Below are 21,270 nucleotides of genomic sequence, written 5' to 3' on the forward strand. Positions count from 1 at the left end.
CAGTTGGTTTTCCTGATTTCTTGGAAGACGAATGCGTTGCGAACAAATGCGTTGTTAAAGTTTGGTACGATTCTACGTCCATGTCCAGTTTTTCCGAAAAATGGCTATAATTTACTTGGAAGTGATTCGTGCGCGACGAATTTTTGTTGTTCATTTTCGGGTTCATACACAGAAAAAAAAATTTCAACGAAAAATTGTCCAATTAAAGTCTTAATTGAGTTTTAAACAAATATATTCGGCCGTAAGTTCGGCCAGACTGCCATCCACAATCGAATTACTTGGGTTGCAGTAACACTTGCCGATGGCAAGGTATCTTGAAACTTCCTAACACCGCCTTCTAATTTGCAAGGTAGTCCCTACGTGGTAAAGGGTGATTCTTTTGAGGTTAGGATTTTCATGCATTAGTATTTGACAGATCACGTGGGATTTCAGACATGGTGTCAAAGAGAAAGATGCTCAGTATGCTTTGACATTTCATCATGAATAGACTTACGATCTGCCACAACGTCGAATTTTCAGTGAATGGGCCCTAGAAAAGTTGGCAGAAAATCCGCTTTTTTATCGACAAATTTTGTTCAGCGATGAGGCTCATTTCTGGTTGAATGGCTACGTAAATAAGCAAAATTGCCGCATTTGGAGTGAAGAACAACCAGAAGCCGTTCAAGAACTGCCCATGCATCCCGAAAAATGCACTGTTTGGTGTGGTTTGTACGCTGGTGGAATCATTGGACCGTATTTTTTCAAAGATGCTGTTGGACGCAACGTTACGGTGAATGGCGATCGCTATCGTTCGATGCTAACAAACTTTTTGTTGCCAAAAATGGAAGAACTGAACTTGGTTGACATGTGGTTTCAACAAGATGGCGCTACATGCCACACAGCTCGCGATTCTATGGCCATTTTGAGGGAAAACTTCGGAGAACAATTCATCTCAAGAAATGGACCGGTAAGTTGGCCACCAAGATCATGCGATTTGACGCCTTTAGACTATTTTTTGTGGGGCTACGTCAAGTCTAAAGTCTACAGAAATAAGCCAGCAACTATTCCAGCTTTGGAAGACAACATTTCCGAAGAAATTCGGGCTATTCCGGCCGAAATGCTCGAAAAAGTTGCCCAAAATTGGACTTTCCGAATGGACCACCTAAGACGCAGCCGCGGTCAACATTTAAATGAAATTATCTTCAAAAAGTAAATGTCATGGACCAATCTAACGTTTCAAATAAAGAACCGATGAGATTTTGCAAATTTTATGCGTTTTTTTTTTTTAAAAAGTTATCAAGCTCTTAACAAATCACCCTTTATATATTAAACTAAACAAGTATATACGGCCGTAAGCTTGGCCAGGCCGAAACATATGTATGGATTGCGTAGAAACTTCTACTGAAGACTGTCATCCACAATCGAATTACTTGGGTTGTGGTATCTTAATACTTCTTAAATTTTCTAAATTGTGAGTTAGTCCATACATGGTATATATTAGACAAAAAAGTTATGTATAGGTAAGTCTACAAATAATTACGAATCGGCATGGACTTTTGCACGGTACGTAGAGAGCCAGAATTGAAATATGGGGGTCGCTTATATGGGATATACACCCAGAAAAAAGTGACCCCTTCTTTAAGTTAAAATGAACTCATTGTGAAGAAAGTTGAACTTCGTATAGCGCCAAAGACATTTTTATTTGTTTGAACTATGTGATTTTCGTAGAAATTAGGTATAAGGCACTCCATATATTAGTTAACATTTTCCTATATTTATGTACCACTATACTACAGAATGAAAAAATTTAACTGATTTGAATTCATATATGGAATGATTTTATTGAAAATTTTTCATTCATTTGGACAAATCTTACACATTTGTGATAAAACTTTTACTTCATAATTAGAACTGCTTACCTTCGTTTTTAAATACAATTTTATTTATTTATATAGGCAATTTTTTCTTCAATAAAATACACGTTTTATTAATATATTAAATATATTTATTAAGAATCAACAGCATCGACTGGCCTTGAAATACTAGTTTATTATTCCATTATTTCCAATTTCCATGTAATGTCATCAACTGTAAAACGCATTTTTCTTCTTGTACCTTTCACTTTTAATAAGTTGCTGCCTAACGATTTTGTCCTCCTTTTATAATTTCAATACCTACAAATATAAAAAATCATAAACCATTTTTGTTACAAAAGGTTAGCGTCACTGAATATTACCTGATAATTGAAGATTCCAAAATGAAGACAAATGAAAGGGTTGTTATTCTGCTGGTGTTTTCTTTCTTTATACGCCATCACGAACATTGATAGATTTATTTTCAAAAAACGAAAATTGTTCTCACTAATTTAAAATAATAAATATTTTATATATTTTATTTGTTATTTATTATATTATTTTACCATATTATTTTTTAACAATCTCTCCGTATACCACAACAACGCGATTCCAACTAAAAAAACAACCCACGCGCAAACATATCGATTACACCCACGCGCAAACACATCGATTACGATGACAGGTATCGATTACAGGTAGACAATAGAAATATAGGACAATTTCCTAAATTCTAACAAGTGTGTTTCCTCAAGTTTTGAAAAGATTGCATACTTCTTAGTACGAATGAACTAAAATATTTTTTATACCCTGCACCATAGGATGGGGGGTATATTAACTTTGTCATTCCGTTTGTAACACATCGAAATATTGATCTAAGACCCCATAAAGTATATATATTCTGGGTCGTGGTGAAATTCTGAGTCGATCTGAGCATGTCCGTCCGTCCGTCCGTCCGTCCGTCCGTCCGTCTGTTGAAATCACGCTAACTTCCGAACGAAACAAGCTATCGACTTGAAACTTGGCACAAATAGTTGTAATTGATGTAGGTCGGATGGTATTGAAAATGGGCCATATCGGTCCACTTTTACGTATAGCCCCCATATAAACGGACCCCCAAATTTGGCTTGAGAGGCCTCTAAGAGAAGCAAATTTCATCCGATCCGGCTGAAATTTGGTACATGGTGTTATTATACGGTCTATAACAACCATGGAAAAATTGGTCCATATCGGTCTATAATTATATATAGCCCCCATATAAACCGATCCCCCGATTTGGCTTGCAGACCCTCTAAGAGCAACAATTTTCATCCGATCCGGCTGAAATTTGGTACATGGCGTTAGTATATGGTCTCTAACAACCATGCAAAAATTGGTCCATATCGGTCCATAATTATATATAGCCCCCATATAAACCGATCACCAGATTTGACCTCCGGAGCCTTTTGGAAGACCAAAATTCATCAGATTCAGTTGAAATTTGGTACGTGATGTTAATATATGGCCTCAAACACTCATGCAAAAATTGGTCGATATCGGTCCATAATTATATATAGGCGCCATATAAACCGATCCCCAGAGTTGACCTCCGGAGCACCTTGGAAGAGCAAAATTCTTCCCATTCGGTTGAAACTTGGTACGTAATGTTAGTATAGGGTATCCAACAACCATGCAGGAATTGGTTCCTCTCAGTCCATAATAATATATAGCTCCCATATAAACCGATCCCCAGATTTGACCTCCGGTGCCTTTTGGAGAAGCAAAATTCATCCGATCTGGTTGAAATTTGGTACGTGGTGGTAGTATATGATATTTAACAACCATGTGGGTTGAAATTTGTGGATGACAGTCTTTCGTAGAAGTTTCTACGCAATCCATGGTGGAGGGTACATAAGATTCGGCCTGGCCGAACTTACGGCCGTATATACTTGTTTATGTCAAGTGTTGTTCGTATGTATGAAAAACTTTCTATTATAAAGGAAGTCGCAATTATCATTTTATAAGAAATTTTACTAATTTTGAGGAAACTTGGTTTTAGTTCGGTATTTGTTTATTTTTACGAATGCTTTGTTATCGGTGAATAAAATTTTCTTGTTCAGTAGTAAATTCTTATACCCAGCGAAGAAAATTGTATGAGTAAAATTCCATGCCTTATTCTAGTTAATGAACTATTCCTAACTGCTTACAGTTTAGGTTTTTTTACTGAAACGAGTAAATTTTATTATTTCTCACAAAAATTTACCTTAATGGAAATAAAATGGATAAACTATATTGATGAAAATTTTTTCCTTTAGTTTCGAAGGCACTTTTTTCTGGGTGTAGAATTATAAACTTGATATGGACTAATTTTTGTGTGATTGGGGATCGATTTATCTGGGGGCTATATATAACTATAGACCGATATGAACCTAGTTAGGCATGGATGTTAACGGCCGTATACTAGCACAATGTACCAAATTTCAACTGACTCGTATGAAATTTGCTCCTCCAAGAGGCTCCAAAACCAAATCGCGGGATCGGTTTATATGGGGGCTATATATAATTATGGATCGATGTGGACCAATTTTTGCACAGTTGTTATATACCATATATTTATACCATGTACCCAATTTCAACCGGATCGGATGAAATTTGCTTATCTTAGAGGCACCGCAAGCCAAATCGGGGGATGGGTTTATATGGGGGCTATATGTAATTATGGACCGCTGTGGACCAATTTTTGCACAGTTGTTATAGACCATATATTTATACCATGTACCCAATTTCAGCCGGATCGGATGAAATTTGCTTCTCTTAGAGGCACCGCAAGCCAAATCGGGGGATCGGTTTATATGGGGGCTATATATAATTATGGACCGATATGGACCAATTTTTGCACAGTTGTTATAGACCATATACTTACACCATGTACCAAATTTAATCCGGTTCAAATGAAATTTGTTTCTCTTAGAGGCTCTGCAAGCCAAATCTGAGGTTCGCTTTATATGGGGGCTATATATAATTATGGACCGATATGGACCAATTTGTGCATGGTTGTTAGAGACCATATACTTATACCATGTACCAAATTTCAGCCGGATTGGATAAAATTTGCTTCTCTTAGAGGCTCCGCAAACCAAATCTGGGGGTCCATTTATATGGGGGCTATACGTAAAAGTGAACCGATATGACCCATTTGCAATACCTTCCGACCTACATAAGTATCAACTAATTTTTCGAAGTTTCAAGTCGATTGCGTGTTTCGTTCGGAAGTTAGCGTGATTTCAACAGACGGACGGACATGCTTAGAAAAATTTTACAAAAAACTAGAAATAGAAGTTTGATAGAAATTTTTTTCAAAATAATAGTTTTTAAATTGGGTAGATTTTTGCTAAAATTTTCATTAGATTTTTTTGGATTATGTTTTGACGGTCAAATTTTTAAGCAATATTGAATGTATGCTGGTCCAACAAATGCTTAAGATGGTTTCAATCTCACGATGGATCACATGACGACCTTGCAATATCAGTTGGCGCAATCGAAACTGGGATTGAACACACGACCCATTGTTTGCATGCAGGCACGTCAAATTCAAATTTAAAAGGGAATTGTGTCTTAAATGTGTCCTTTCTTCATTTCTGGGCTACTTTGGCTCAGAATCAATACTAACATCAATAGAGTAAATACAAAATCTTTGGAACCAAGCATGCTTTAGTTTTTACACAGTTTCCAGCACCTTAACGACCATTCTTTTGTCGAAGTACCATCGATTAGGTTTACTCCATACGATGGACAAAAGATTGATAGCCTCGGTACGATATTTCCACCACCAGAAAAATGATGTATACCACAATATACCACAACGTAAGGGAACTATTTCCAGGACTGAATTCTTACAAACTTTAAGATTTAAATGTTTTATTTAATTTACTTCCACTATTTATTTAAAATTTTAAATACTTTGCTATCACTACTTTTATAACTGTCAGTTGAGTAGTTTGTTCCATTCTGTTCTGTGTGTTATTTTTTTGCGATTCCATAGTTGTTATCTCACGTTCATTGAAACCAGAAACTATACTCAGGCAAATGGCTTATTGGGTTAAAGCGGAAGATACGTGCGTTCACTCTACTCCTTGTGGGTATTTCCGTATATCCGTATGAGTGGACGTGTATTTAAATTGGAATGTATGCACTTGACAGAAAGCAGACGTGCATGGATTCATGTCCCACTTACTTACTTTTCTATGTGAGTGTGTGTGAAAGGTGATATCAATTCTATATCAGTTGAATATATATTTAAGATATGTGACATTTTAAAGGAATTAAAAGAAGTTTCAAAGCGGAATTATCGATCGTCTCATTATTATCGGTGCTTCGCCGAAAATGAGCCCAAATACGGCAGAGTCACTTTATTGCAGCATTTGATTGCTTTTTTCCACTGTTTTAAGGCCAATAATTCATGCCAAAGGTAGCCAATTCGAATATATCTAAATTTATTAATTTGTTGGATTACATATAAGTCACCCTGTAAACTTTGCACAAGTTGATCATAAGACGCTATCTCGATATACGATCTCATATTCAAGCTATTTTTTTTTGGAAGTTAGAGTGAGTTTTCCAAATAATTCAATTATTTATAGAAATAAAATTTTGGGAAAATTTTCTATACAAATAAAATGTTGACAAAAGTTTATTTAGAAATAAAATGTTGACAATATTTTCTATAGAAATAAAATTTTGAACACTTTTTTATGTAGAGAAATAAATTTTTGAGAAAATTTTCTATAGAAATAAAACTTGGACAAAATTTTCTACAGAAATAAAACTTTGACAAAATTTTCTACACAAATAAAATTTTGACAAAATTTTCTATAGAGATAAAATTTTGACAAAATTTTCTAAAGAATTAAAATTGTGACAAAATTTTCTATAGAAATACACTTTTTACAAAATTTTCTATGGAAATAAAATGTTTACCAAGTTTGCTACAGAAATAAAATTTTGACAAAATTTTCTATATAAATAAAATTTTGGCAAAATTTTCTACATAAATATAGAAATAAAATTTTGACTAAATTTTCTATAGAAATAAAATTTCGACAAAATTTTCTATAGAAATAAAATTTTGACAAACGTTTCTATAGAAATAAACTTTTGACAAAATTTTCTATAGAAATAAAATTTTGACTAAATTTTCTATAGAAATAAAATTTTGACTAAATTTTCTATAGAAATAAAATTTTGACAAAAGTTTCTATAGAAATAAAATTTTGACAAAAGTTTCTATAGCAATAAAATTTTAACTAAATTTTCTATAGCAATAAAATTTTAACTAAATTTTCTATAGAAATAAAATTTTCACTAAATTTTCTATAAAAAGTAAATTTTGACAAAATTTACTATATAAATACAATATTGGCAAAATTTTCTACATAAATAAAAAAATATTGACAAAATTTTCTATAGGAATAAAATTTTGACAAAATTTTCTATAGATATAAAATTTTGACAAAATTTTCTATAGAAATAAAATTTTGACAAAATTTTCAATAGAAATAAAATTTTGACAAAATTTTCTATAGCAATAAAATTTTGTCAAAATTTTCTATAGAAACAAACTTTTAGCCAATTTGGCAACAGAAATAAAATTTTCTATATAAATAAAATTTTGATAAAATTTTCTATATAAATAAAAATTTTCTATAGAAATAAAATTTTAACTATATTTTCTATAGAAAAAAAATTTGACAAAATTTTCAATAGAAACAAAATTTTCACTAAATTTTCTATAGAAAGTAAATTTTGACAAAATGTACTATATAAATAAAATTTTGGCAAAATTTTCTACATAAATAAAAAAATTTTGACAAAATTTTCTATAGAAATAAAATTTTGACAAAATTTTCTATAGATATAAAATTTTGACAAAATTTTCTTTAGAAATAAAATTTTGACAAAATGTTCTAAAGAAATAAAATTTTGACTAAATTTTCTATAGAAATAAAATTTTGACAAAATTTTCTATAGAAATAAAATTGTGACAACAGTTTCTATAGAAATAAACTTTTGACAAAATTTTATATATGGTTAAAATTTTGACAAAAGTTTCTATAGCAATAAAATTTTGACCAAATTTTCCATAAAATTAACCTTGACAAAATTTTCTATAGCAATAAAATTTTGACAAAATTTTCTATATAAATAAAATTGTGAAAAAATTTTCTATAGAAACAAACTTTTAACCAATTTTGCTACAGAAATAAAATTTTGACAAAATTTTCTATATAAATAAAATTTTGGCAAATTTGTCTATATAAATAAAATTTTGACAAAATTTTCTAAAGAACTTAAATTTTGACAAAATTTTCTATAGAAATAAAATTTTGACAAAATTTTCTATAGAAATAAAATTTTAACAAAATTTTCAAAATTTTCTGTATAAATAAAATTTTTTTATATAAATAAAATTTTGACAAAATTTTCTATAGAAATAAAATTTTGACAAAATTTTCTATAGAAATAAAATTTTGACAAAATTTTCTATAGAAATAAAATTTTGACAAAATGTTCTATAGAAATAAAATTTTGACAAAATTTTCTATAGAAATAAAATTTTGACAAAATTTTCTATATAAATAAAATTTTGACAAAAGTTTCTATAAAAATAAAATTTTGACAAAATTTTCTATAGCAATAAAATTTTGACAAAATTTTCTATAGAATTAAAATTGTGACAAAATTTTCTATAGAAACAAACTTTTAACCAATTTTGCAACAGAAATAACATTTTGACAAAATTTTCTATATAAATAAAATTTTGGCAAATTTTTCTATATAAATAAAATTTTGACAAAATTTTCTATAGAAATAAAATTTTGACAAAATTTTCTATAGAAATAAAATTTTGACAAAAGTTTCTATAGAAATAAACTTTTGACAAAATTTTCTATATGGTTAAAATTTTGACAAAAGTTTCTATAGCAATAAAATTTTGACCAAATTTTCCATAAAATTAACCTTGACAAAATTTTCTATAGCAATAAAATTTTGACAAAATTTTCTATAGAAATAAAATTGTGACAAAATTTTCTATAGAAGCAAACTTTTAACCAATTTTGCTACAGAAATAAAATTTTGACAAAATTTTCTATATAAATAAAATTTTGGCAAATTTTTCTATATAAATAAAATTTTGACAAAATTTTCTATATAAATAAAATTTTGGCAAATTTTTCTATATAAATAAAATTTTGTCAAAATTTTCTAAAGAAATAAAATTTTGACTAAATTTTCTATAGAAATAAAATTTTGACAAAAGTTTCTATAGAAATAAAATTTTGACAAAATTTTCTATAGAAATAAAATTTTGACTAAATTTTCTATAGAAATAAAATTTTGACTAAATTTTCTATAGAAATAAAATTTTGACAAAATTTTCTACAGAAATAAAATTTTGACAAAATTTTCTATAGCAATAAAATTTTGACAAAATTTTCTATAGAAACAAACTTTTAGCCAATTTTGCAACAAAAATAAAATTTTGATAAAATTTTCTATATAAATAAAATTTTGATAAAATTTTCTATATAAATAAAAATTTTCTATAGAAATAAAATGTTAACTATATTTTCTATAGAAAAAAAATTTGACAAAATTTTCAATAGAAATAAAATTTTCACTAAATTTTCTATAGAAAGTAAATTTTGACAAAATGTACTATATAAATAAAATTTTGGCAAAATTTTCTACATAAATAAAAAAATTTTGACAAAATTTTCTATAGAAATAAAATTTTGACAAAATTTTCTATAGATATAAAATTTTGACAAAAGTTTCTTTAGAAATAAACTTTTGACAAAAGTTTCTAAAGAAATAAAATTTTGACTAAATTTTCTATAGAAATAAAATTTTGACAAAATTTTCTATAGAAATAAGATTGTGACAAAAGTTTCTATAGAAATAAACTTTTGACAAAATTTTATATATGGTTAAAATTTTGACAAAAGTTTCTATAGCAATAAAATTTTGACCAAATTTTCCATAAAATTAACCTTGACAAAATTTTCTATAGCAATAAAATTTTGACAAAATTTTCTATATAAATAAAATTGTGAAAAAATTTTCTATAGAAACAAACTTTTAACCAATTTTGCAACAGAAATAAAATTTTGACAAAATTTTCTATATAAATAAAATTTTGACAAAATTTTCTAAAGAACTTAAATTTTGACTAAATTTTCTATAGAAATAAAATTTTGACAAAATTTTCTATAGAAATAAAATTTTAACAAAATTTTCAATAGAAATAAACTTTTGACAAAATTTTCTATATGGTTAAAATTTTGACAAAAGTTCCTATAGCAATAAAATTTTGACCAAATTTTCCATAAAATTAACCTTGACAAAATTTTCTGTATAAATAAAATTTTGGCAAATTTTTTTATATAAATAAAATTTTGACAAAATTTTCTATAGAAATAAAATTTTGACAAAATTTTCTATAGAAATAAAATTTTGACAAAATTTTCTATAGAAATAAAATTTTGACAAAATGTTCTATAGAAATAAAATTTTGACAAAATTTTCTATAGAAATAAAATTTTGACAAAATTTTCTATAGCAATAAAATTTTGACAAAATTTTCTATAGAATTAAAATTGTGACAAAATTTTCTATAGAAACAAACTTTTAACCAATTTTGCAACAGAAATAACATTTTGACAAAATTTTCTATATAAATAAAATTTTGGCAAATATTTCTATATAAATAAAATTTTGACAAAATTTTCTATAGAAATAAAATTTTGACAAAATTTTCTATAGAAATAAAATGTTAACTAAATTTTCTATAGAAATAAAATTTTGACAAAATTTTCAATAGAAATAAAATTTTGACAAAATTTTCAATTGAAATAATTTTTTTTTACAAAATGTTCTATAGAAATAAAATTTTGACAAATTTTTTTATAGAAATAAAATTTTGACAAAATTTTCTATTGTAAATAAAATTTTGACAAAATTTTCAATAGAAAAATTTTTTTGACAAAATTGTCGTTAGAAATAAAATTTTGATGAAATTTTCTGCAGAAATAAAATTTTGACAAAATTTTCTATAGAAATAAAATTTTGACAAAATTTTCTATAGCAATAAAATTTTGACAAAATTTTCTATAGAATTAAAATTGTGACAAAATTTTCTATAGAAACAAACTTTTAACCAATTTTGCAACAGAAATAACATTTTGACAAAATTTTCTATATAAATAAAATTTTGGCAAATTTTTCTATATAAATAAAATTTTGACAAAATTTTCTATAGAAATAAAATTTTGACAAAATTTTCTATAGAAATAAAATGTTAACTAAATTTTCTATAGAAATAAAATTTTGACAAAATTTTCAATAGAAATAAAATTTTGACAAAATTTTCAATTGAAATAAATTTTTTTTACAAAATGTTCTATAGAAATAAAATTTTGACAAATTTTTTTATAGAAATAAAATTTTGACAAAATTTTCTATTGTAAATAAAATTTTGACAAAATTTTCAATAGAAAAATTTTTTGGACAAAATTGTCGTTAGAAATAAAATTTTGATGAAATTTTCTGCAGAAATAAAATTTTGACAAAATTTTCTATAGAAATAAAATTGTGATAAAATTTTCTATAGAAACAAACTTTTAACCAATTCTGCTACAGAAATAAAATTTTGACAAAATTTTCTATAGAAATAAAATGTTGACAAAATTTTCTATAGAAATAAAATTTTGACAAAATTTTCTATAGAAATAAAATTTTGACAAAATTTTCTATATAAATAAAATTTTGACAAAATTTTCTATATAAATAATATGTTGACAAAAGTTTCTATGAAAATACAATTTTGACAAAATTTTCTATAGCAATAAAATTTTGAAAAATTTTCTATAGAATTAAAATTGTGACAAAATTTTCTATAGAAACAAACTTTTAACCAATTTTGCAACAGAAATAACATTTTGACAAAATTTTCTATATAAATAAAATTTTGCCAAATTTTGCTATATAAATAAAATTTTGACAAAATTTTCTATAGAAATAAAATTTTGACAAAATTTTCTATAGAAATGAAATTTTGACAAAAGGTTCTATAGAAATAAAATTTTGATAAAATTTTCTACAGGAAAAAAAAAAATTGACAAAATTTTCTATGTAAATAAAATTTTGACAAAATTTTCAATAGAAAAATTTTTTTGACAAAATTGTCTTTAGAAATAAAATTTTGATGAAATTTTCTGCAGAAATAAAATTTTGACAACAGTTTCTATAGAAATAAACTTTTGACAAAATTTTCTATAGAAATAAAATTTTGACTAAATTTTCTATAGAAATAAAATTTTGACAAAATTTTCTACAGGAAAAAAAATTGACAAAATTTTCTATATAAATAAAATTTTGACAAAATTTTCAATAGAAAAAATTTTTTGACAAAATTGTCTTTAGAAATAAAATTTTAACACAATTTTCTATAAAAATAATATTGTGAAAAAAAAAATTGTATAGAAATAACATTTTATTCGTTTTGTTTGTTATTGGTGGTTTCTCTTGAACCATTATTGTTGTTCTTGATCTCAGCTTAACACCATGCATTGACTAAACTAAAAGTGTAGCTTAACCAACAGAGGAAAGGTATGCTTGTCAAATTTATTTGGGCAAAGCAAGATGGTTGTTTTCTTTTCTGAGGAACGAATTTTCAGACAAGTAAAGTTTTCATTTGACGCTAAAAAATTATCTTTAAAAGCAAATAAAAATGTTTAGGGACTATCGTTGAATCACTTATCATAAATTCGTGTGTAGTTTCGCTAAAAGAAATTAATTTATAAGAACGGGGAAATATGTTTGTCTAAAATTTCCTTTCGGAGGAAAGTATTTTTTCTTTGGGTGTATGTAAAAGTGAACCAATACGGCTCATTTGCAATACCATCTGACCTATATCAATAACAACTAAAGGGTGATTCTTTTGAGGTTAGGATTTTCATGCATTAGTATTTGACAGATCACGTGGGATTTCAGACATGGTGTCAAAGAGAAAGATGCTCAGTATGCTTTGACATTTCATCATGAATAGACTTACTAACGAGCAACGCTTGCAAATCATTGAATTTTATTACTAGAAAAGTTGGCAGAAAATCCGCTTTTTTATCGACAAATTTTGTTCAGCGATGAGGCTCATTTCTGGTTGAATGGCTACGTAAATAAGCAAAATTGCCGCATTTGGAGTGAAGAGCAACCAGAAGCCGTTCAAGAACTGCCCATGCATCCCGAAAAATGCACTGTTTGGTGTGGTTTGTACGCTGGTGGAATCATTGGACCGTATTTTTTCAAAGATGCTGTTGGACGCAACGTTACGGTGAATGGCGATCGCTATCGTTCGATGCTAACAAACTTTTTGTTGCCAAAAATGGAAGAACTGAACTTGGTTGACATGTGGTTTCAACAAGATGGCGCTACATGCCACACAGCTCGCGATTCTATGGCCATTTTGAGGGAAAACTTCGGAGAACAATTCATCTCAAGAAATGGACCGGTAAGTTGGCCACCAAGATCATGCGATTTGACGCCTTTAGACTATTTTTTGTGGGGCTACGTCAAGTCTAAAGTCTACAGAAATAAGCCAGCAACTATTCCAGCTTTGGAAGACAACATTTCCGAAGAAATTCGGGCTATTCCGGCCGAAATGCTCGAAAAAGTTGCCCAAAATTGGACTTTCCGAATGGACCACCTAAGACGCAGCCGCGGTCAACATTTAAATGAAATTATCTTCAAAAAGTAAATGTCATGGACCAATCTAACGTTTCAAATAAAGAACCGATGAGATTTTGCAAATTTTAGGCGTTTTTTTAAAAAAAAAGTTATCAAGCTCTTAACAAATCACCCTTTACTTGTGCTAAGTTGCAAGTCGATAGTTTGTTGCGTTCGGAAGTTAGCGTAATTTCAACAGACGGACGGACGGACATGCTTAAATCGACTCAGAATTTCACCACGACCCAGAATATACATTAGGTAGGGTCACGGCCTAAGGCAAAAAAAAAAGTTGATGCAGTCACCCCCCAGTTTTGTAGCATATTTGAAGACAATTTCAGAACACGAAAACTTTTTTTTTTCGTGCACCCTACGACTCCCCGAAATACAATTTACTGTGCTGTGTCGTCATTTGAAGTCCGATCGAAAAGAAACGCATATCGTTGTTCATGGTTGATCAGGGGCTATATTTCGTGCATTGGTCATTTTTGACTCCGACGTCAAATTTGATTTTTAATTTTTTTATTTCGCTTCGTATACCCCTATGATGCCCATTTCTTATAACCATTATAAAGATCTTATCAAAATATGAAACTTTTGCTTTGGAAGTATTTAATTATATTCATAAACAAAAAAGTTACAGAGATTTTAAAAGTCAATAGGTCACCCTACACCATCAAATAGCTTTTGCTGTGTTGTCATGATATCCGATCGAAACCACATGCACATCGTTATTCACATCTACGAAATTAATTTGAAAGGTATTTAATATACACAAACTGTTTATCTGTAAATTTCTAACCGTATCATTGTATACATACTCGTTGTGTGCACTACGGCATTTTCTGCGTTATGCAAAGTGCATGTGTTTTTGCTAGAACAATTTGAGAACAGTAGGCTCTCAAATTGTTCTAGCAAAAAATCTAACAAACACTTTCGCTACATGATTTCTTAAGTCTGTCCATATTTTAGTGAGAGAAGGCTGTTGATAGTATTTGAAAAAAGTGAAAACAAAATGAAATTCGAAGCTCGGGTTATCGACAAAACTAAATTACCAACAAATCATCAAGTTATTGAATTCCTTTTATATTTAAAGAAAGCAGGCACCGCAAGTGTTAAAAATGAATCTACTAGTCATGTTACAGACGATAAACGATTGGGTTATATAATATCAAAAATTAAGACAGGATTTGTTATAAATTAATTCTAAAAAGTTGTTAGCCGCATAATAAAATTGTACAATTAATAAACATGAAATGTACTCAAATCAAATACAAATCTAATCTAATATTTTCTTGTTTAAAGTATTTACTCATGTGACAACATTGCTCACCATTGTGAAGATGACAAGAAAACGCAAAAAAATACGGCGTAGTCAGATGTTGAAAGGCAGAAATTTAACCAATATGTAAGCAGCATAACGATCTTCGTAATTTTCCACAATTCCGTTACCACTTACTTTTATTGTTAGATTGATTGTTAGATTTTAAAACAGTAGGCTCTCAAGTTGTTCAAGCAAAAACACAAGAACTTTGCATAACGCAGAAAATGCCGTAGTGCACACAACGAGTATGTATACAATGATACGGTTAGAAATTTACAGATAAACAGTTTGTGTATATTAAATACCTTTCAAATTAATTTCGTAGATGTGAATAACGATGTGCATGTGGTTTCGATCGGATATCATGACAACACAGCAAAAGCTATTTGATGGTGTAGGGTGACCTATTGACTTTTAAAATCTCTGTAACTTTTTTGTTTATGAATATAATTAAATACTTCCAAAGCAAAAGTTTCATATTTGGATAAGATCTTTATAATGGTTATAAGAAATGGGCATCATAGGGGTATACGAAGCGAAATAAAAAAATTAAAAATCAAATTTGACGTCGGAGTCAAAAATGACCAATGCACGAAATATAGCCCCTGATCAACCATGAACAACGATATGCGTTTCTTTTCGATCGGACTTCAAATGACGACACAGTACAGTAGATTGCATTTCGGGGGGTCGTAGGGTGCACGGAAAAAAAAAAGTTTTAGTGTTCTGAAATTGTCTTCAAAGATGCTACAAAACTGGGGGGTGACTGCATGAACTTTTTTTCGCGACCCTATCTAATATACATACTTTATGGGGTCTTAGAACAATATTTCGATGTGTTACAGGCGGAATGACAAAGTTAATATACCCCCATCCTATGGTGGAGGTTATAAAAATGTTGACAAAATTTGCTCAGTTAAATTCTTGATGAACCTTTTAAAGTTTCTTGACGGTGCTGGCACATTTTCCGTTTATGGATGTTTTTCATCACAATATTGAATTATGTCTTTACTCCTTCCTCTATTTGGTGCCGGCTGGCATTAGGCCACACCTTTAGCTTATTTTCAGTATGAAAAATATGTCACATTTTACTTAGAAGATTTTCTTTTGGTTTTATTTGAAAAGAATTTCAAATATTTATTCGTCATATTCATTCATCCTATCCATCACACAAATACGCCAACATGATTGTCATCATATATCAAAGGTATTCGTTGGATAGCAAGTTCTTTCATGGATAGGTACTCTCAGATTCCAAGAAACCTTTTAAGTATTTCTCAAATTCCACAAATTGTTGCTTTGTGTTGGATGCGATGATGGCTTAGTCTCACTTATAGTAAAACAGATATCATCATTTACGTACCGTTCTGATATGTGTCATATGTAGAGGGGGGAAGGGACTTAAGGTAAAACCACAAAGCTTCATTGGGACAAACATTCTATTAGAAGCTAAGGTTTCCTTTTATTCAAAACAAGCAAGGAAAGTCAAAAGACGGGCGGGTCCGACTATATTATATCCTACGCCATTTTGTAAAATGTGATTTTTTAAGAAATTGCATGAAATTTTTATCTAATTATACAATTATTTTTCGAGCTTTATGGACAGATATAGATTAAGGAACATGGTTAATAGAGCCATTGAAAAGAAAACGCCAGATACAAATCTATACACGCCTGGACTGTACATGTTTCGGTTCGGGCGAATGAACCTTTCCACAGCCTTTAGTATAGATCTGGCTGGGAGAGATAACTCAATTTTTATTTTGAAAATTCTCATTTATTTAGAAAATTTTTGCAAATTTTTTTTCTATAGAAAATTTTCTTAAAATTTTGTCAAAATTTCATTCCTATAGGAAATTTTGTGAAGATTTTATTTCTATAGGAAATTTTGTCAAGATTTTATTTCTACAGAAAATTTTTGCACAAAATTGTATTTCTATAGAAAATTCTTGCAAAATTTTATTTCCAAAAGAAAATTTTCTTAAAATTTTATTTCTATAGAAAATTTTGTCAAAATTTTATTTCTATAAGAAATTTTGTCAAGATTTTATTTCTATAGAAAATTTTTGCAAAATTTTATTCTTTATAAAGTTTTATCAAAATTTTATTTTTATAGAAAATTTTTGCAAAATTTTATTTCTATAGAAAATCTTATATATACAGCAAATTTGTGCAAAATTTTATTGCTATAGAAAATCTTATCAAAGGTCTATTGTTGTAAAAAATTATGAAGTATTTTTTAGTTGGAAAGTAATATTTTGCAAAATCTACCAAAACATCAATAATTCTACCAATCTGCCAAACAGTACAAAATATACCTTTATTGAGTTCTACCAACTGCTGCTGTTTCAAACTTCTGTGTTCAGGACACGGTTGCCACTCGAGCATAATCTACCAAAATTTGGAGGATATTTTCCTTTTATAGAAAATTTTATCACAATTTAATTTCTATAGAAAATTTTACCACAATTTTGATTTCTATAGAAAATTTTGTCAACATTTTATTTCTATAGAAATTTTCTCAAAATTTATTTCTATAGACAATTTTATCAATTTTTTTTTTCTATAGAAAATTTTGTCAAAATTTTATTTCTACAGAAAATTCTATCAAAATCTTATGTTATTTCTATGGAAAATTTTTGCAAATTTGTTTTTTCTTATTACTATTGAAAATTTTGTCAAAATTTCACTTCTATAGAAAATTTTGTCAAAATTTCATTTCTATAGAAAATGTTGTCAAAATTTCATTTCTATAGAAAATGTTGTCAAAATTTCATTTCTATAGAAAATTTTGTCAAAATTTCATTTCTATAGAAAATGTTGTAAAAATTGAATTTCCATAGAAATTTTTTTCAAAATTTTATTTCGTTATAAAGTTTTGTCAAAATTTTATTTCGTTATAAAGTTTTGTCCAAATTTTATTTCTATAGAAAATTTTTGCAAAATTTTATTTCTCTAGAAAATTGTTTGCAAAATTTTATTTCTCTAGAAAATTGTTTGTAAAATTTTTATTTCTACTGGAAATTTTTGCAAAATTTTATTTCTATAGAAAATTTTTTGCAAAATGTTATTACTATAGAAATTTTTTTGTTGCAAAATGCGAAAATGAACATATTTTCACTATCCAGTTTCGGTTTGTGTTATTGAATCCGGTTAACGGGTGTCGGTTTTGAACACCATATTTGCAAGCGTTCTTCGTTTGTAAAACTCGATTCAGTGTTGCCAAAAAGATAATAGCTAAAGAATTACCCTTTCTTTTTAATAGGATTGCCATCTGGCACTTTTGTCAAATTGATCCTATGTAAAGGGTGATTTGTTAAGAGCTTGATAACTTTTTTTTTAAAAAAACGCCTAAAATTTGCAAAATCTCATCGGTTCTTTATTTGAAACGTTAGATTGGTCCATGACATTTACTTTTTGAAGATAATTTCATTTAAATGTTGACCGCGGCTGCGTCTTAGGTGGTCCATTCGGAAAGTCCAATTTTGGGCAACTTTTTCGAGCATTTCGGCCGGAATAGCCCGAATTTCTTCGGAAATGTTGTCTTCCAAAGCTGGAATAGTTGCTGGCTTATTTCTGTAGACTTTAGACTTGACGTAGCCCCACAAAAAATAGTCTAAAGGCGTCAAATCGCATGATCTTGGTGGCCAACTTACCGGTCCATTTCTTGAGATGAATTGTTCTCCGAAGTTTTCCCTCAAAATGGCCATAGAATCGCGAGCTGTGTGGCATGTAGCGCCATCTTGTTGAAACCACATGTCAACCAAGTTCAGTTCTTCCATTTTTGGCAACAAAAAGTTTGTTAGCATCGAACGATAGCGATCGCCATTCACCGTAACGTTGCGTCCAACAGCATCTTTGAAAAAATACGGTCCAATGATTCCACCAGCGTACAAACCACACCAAACAGTGCATTTTTCGGGATGCATGGGCAGTTCTTGAACGGCTTCTGGTTGCTCTTCACTCCAAATGCGGCAATTTTGCTTATTTACGTAGCCATTCAACCAGAAATGAGCCTCATCGCTGAACAAAATTTGTCGATAAAAAAGCGGATTTTCTGCCAACTTTTCTAGTAATAAAATTCAATGATTTGCAAGCGTTGCTCGTTAGTAAGTCTATTCATGATGAAATGTCAAAGCATACTGAGCATCTTTCTCTTTGACACCATGTCTGAAATCCCACGTGATCTGTCAAATACTAATGCATGAAAATCCTAACCTCAAAAGAATCACCCTTTATATCGTTCATAAATGCTGCTGTGGCACATTTCTGTGTTCAGGATCCTTGGTAGAGGGTATATGTGATTCAGCCGGTTCTAGTTTTGCCATATAATGTGTTTACTTTGTTTCTCTCTCTTTTTTTGACATCCGGCATTATTAGCAACATAATTGGTTTTTCTCTAGGTGCATTGCCAATCACTCTGATTCCTTCTTCCTGTTCTTACAACTCTCCACTTCACTCTTCACTTTGTCGCATCAACATACGTATACAATAACCGCAATTGTGTCTTTAAGGCACGTTGTTAATTAAATATTTACACTGCTTATTTGCAACACCATATGCGTGTGAATTGGCAATGAGGCTAGAACAATCGTGTGGCGAAGGAGGAGGGAGAGTAAGAATCTTTGAGTTTTTACAAATTCCAATGGCTAAACGAGTAGTCATTATCTGTGCGTGTGTGTTTGTAACTCTTTACTCTCGGTCTTCTCTCTATAACTCTTTCACACTCTCTTTATAGATAATTACAGAAATTCAATGCAAAAATAGGTTTTGGGAAATTCTCAATGCGTAGTTGAAGAAGAACTGAAGGGGAGAATATCTTACATATTTCGACAAAAGACCATCTGGTATTGAAGTAAATGTAAATAAAGAATACAACAAACGAGAAAGAATCTGGACTTTCTACATAATACTCTTCATGACATTTTTGAATAAATACCTGTATTCGGAATTTAACAGTCGAGCTGAAAAAACGTGCTTTATTAATTGGAATATTGTATATTGAGTGTCGCCGTTATATGCGCCTATAACGAATTTCAAGTAAGGTGTCGTGGTACCCTATAGGCAGTGTTGCCAGTGTATTGGGGATTTCCCCCAAATTGGAGACAATTTTTCGTGAATGGCGGCTAAATTTTTGAGTTGGGGACATGGGGATTTGGGGATTTGGTGGGGGAATTTTCATAAAACTTCATTTGCCTGAACGGAAGCATGTACAGTCAGGCGTGATATAGATTTGAAAGAAAACTTTGTCCCTCTTTATTCCACGGCATGTAACAGGGAGCCAATGGCGAATTTGAGCTAGAACAAATTTTCTATAGAAATAAAATTTCGACAAAATTTTCTTAGAAATAAAATTTTGGCAAAATTTTCTATAGAAATAAAATTTTGGCAAAATTTTCTATAGAAATAAAATTTTAACAAAATTTTCCACAGAAATAAAATTAAAAAAAAATTTTCCATAGAAATAAAATTTAACTAAATTTTCCACAGAAATAAAATTAAAAAAAATTTTCGATTGAAAAAAAATTAAAAAAACGGTGTATAGAAATAAAATTTGACAAAATTTTCTATAGAAATAAAATTTTGACAACATTTTCTGTAGACATAAAATTTTGACAAAATTTTCCATAGAAATACCATTTTAACAAAATTTTCTATAGAAATAAAAATTAAACAAAAAAATTCTCTCAAAATAAAATTTTGATAAAATTTTCTATAGAAATAAAATTTTGAGAAAATTTTCAATAAAAATAAAATTTTAAGAAAATTTTCTATAGAAATAAAATTTTGCCAAATTTTTTATAGAAATAATGTTTTGAGAAAGTTTTCCATAGAAGTAAAATGTTGACACAATTTTCTAGAAAAACTAACTTTGACAAAATATTCTATAGAAATAAAATTTTGACAAAATTTTCTATAGAAATACATATTTGACGCAGGTTATTTATGTAAAATGGAAACTTCCTCCTACGACCTAATAAGGTCCTGTGTGGAACGAACAAACTAACTTACTTCTAGTATATATCACAATCATCAAATAGAAAATCTATGTATGTGTTAGGTTATTTAGCTAAATAATCTTCTGCATTCATATAACTTTTCAACAATATTTGAAATTTTGCTTTTCTTAAATTCATATGAAGGTTTTTACCTATTTATTTTTGCCTTCAAATCTTGTATATATGTTTATAACTAATATAATGTATATATCCAATAGGAGTATTATTTGTTGTAATATCTGCTGTGATAAAATCTCATTAAAGAATTGTAATTAATAAATAAAATAAATAAAGAGGAATATGAAAAAACTGAAACTGAAACTGACAAAATTTCCTATAGAAATAAAATTTTGAC

The 21,270-nt window shown here is 28.8% G+C and overlaps 1 long non-coding RNA gene across 1 annotated transcript; it reads right to left on the minus strand.

The window, feature by feature from the left end:
- Positions 1-2,053: 2,053 nt before the first annotated feature.
- On the minus strand, positions 2,054-2,458 carry LOC142237097 (uncharacterized). The gene is made up of 3 exons (XR_012722339.1): positions 2,399-2,458; positions 2,216-2,339; positions 2,054-2,153 (listed from the first exon to the last, which is right to left on the minus strand). It is a non-coding gene; the product is annotated as an uncharacterized LOC142237097 (long non-coding RNA).
- Positions 2,459-21,270: the final 18,812 nt, after the last annotated feature.

This window comes from Haematobia irritans, chromosome 4 (genome assembly GCF_050003625.1).
Source record: "Haematobia irritans isolate KBUSLIRL chromosome 4, ASM5000362v1, whole genome shotgun sequence".
NCBI classification, from domain to species: Eukaryota; Metazoa; Arthropoda; class Insecta; order Diptera; family Muscidae; genus Haematobia; species Haematobia irritans.